At 36.0% G+C, this 1,448-nt stretch overlaps 1 non-coding gene across 1 annotated transcript; it reads right to left on the bottom strand.

Annotated features, from left to right (window-relative positions):
- Positions 1–1,079: 1,079 nt before the first annotated feature.
- Positions 1,080–1,184, bottom strand: LOC122788487. Its single transcript, XR_006362689.1, has one exon. It is a non-coding gene; the product is annotated as a U6 spliceosomal RNA (small nuclear RNA).
- Between the last annotated feature and the right edge of the window lie 264 nt (positions 1,185–1,448).

Raw genomic sequence — 1,448 nt, 5'->3', positions numbered from 1 at the left:
GAAAAGTTAGGAGACTGTACAGTGATATTAGTGTAAGGTATACATAAAAAAGAAGCAAGAAATTATCAATTATATAAAATATAATAGCAAGATGGAGGGTAATGCTGTTACAGTTACAAATTAAGGAGTTATTTGATTAACAGTGTAGAACATGAGCAGAACTATGTATTTTTTAGAGATACGAGTGAGTGTGAAGGATTTGAGTGGTGTGTCTGTCCTTATGTACGTTGGTATAGTGGTCAATATTTTAGCTATGGAGTGAGAATACCCTGCTGATTTATTTGGTTTGTGAACAGTGACTTGAATTTGGTTACTTGATCGCAGGGGCCATTTAGGGGAGCGTTTCTGTAGTATAGAATTGAAGGCTGGGCAGGTGGCTGAATAATGAATGATTGTGTGTGTGTGTGTGTGTGTGGTGATTAGATGAATATATTTTAGGTAGTTGGATGCTTCTAGACAGTTACGCGTTTTCAATACAGTGCAATGATGGGTACAGCAGTGAGAATTTGAAGCAAATATGGCTATTTTATTGTAACATTGTTCAAGTTTTTGAATAAGTGAGATTTGAAGATTAGCGAAGATGAAAGCTCCATAAAGAAGAGGCGGCAGAGGATAACTATTTGCATGGGTGTATCCGGATGTGGAGGTGAGGGAGATTCTAACTCTGTAAAGTAAGCCTACTTTTTGGTGGCATTTTTTTGTGTGTAAATCAAACTTAAGATCATTGTCTATGGTCATGCCTAACAGTTTTGTATTGGTTACCACTTCTATAGGGTATTATTGAAGGAGTAGACTTCAAAGTTGTGTTTTTCATGAGAGACAGATTTAGGATAGAAAAGTAAAAGTTTGGTTTTCTTTGGGTTAAGCAGGAGTTTGGAGGTTTGTAACCATTTGTCAGTGGCAGTGAAGGATTCTTGTGCAATTTGGTTGAGGTGTGTATGGTTGTTGGAAGTACATATAAGTGTGAAACTTTTGCCATGGGTTAGTTTTGGATGATTCAGATTAACAAACATTAAGTAATCCCAGAACAGTCTGTATTGCCATATTTTCATGAAACTGGTTGGTAAAACGACCTTTTTATTTTAATGGAATGCTTTAGAAATCTGAGTGGCATTCTTAAGCAGAGGCCATTTTAATCTTCACTGTATTGCTCCAGTGTTAGCACATGTGCTGCTGAAGTGAATGTGAAAAGAACACTTTGTTTATAAGCTATTGTATATAAGTAACACTGAATAAAGTCTGGAAGGAAACATTTGACCTGATTGAATATTTAGGCAACAAGACTGCTGTACAAGAAGGTGCAGAAATTAAAATACTGCAAAATTGTTAAAAAAATTATTTATAAAGTCTAAGTACTAGGCTAGCTGCCCTTGAGAGCCATTTTAAGCCTAGCCAATTTCCCTTTTTGTGCTCAAGTTAATCTAACCCATTTGGTTAGAGACTGACCT

This window comes from Protopterus annectens, chromosome 13.part0, assembly GCF_019279795.1.
Source record: "Protopterus annectens isolate FY-2018-M chromosome 13.part0, PAN1.0, whole genome shotgun sequence".
Classification (NCBI taxonomy): Eukaryota; Metazoa; Chordata; order Ceratodontiformes; family Protopteridae; genus Protopterus; species Protopterus annectens.
The sequence above is the reverse complement of the archived record's forward strand: the minus strand, read 5'-3'. Positions and strand labels throughout refer to the sequence as shown.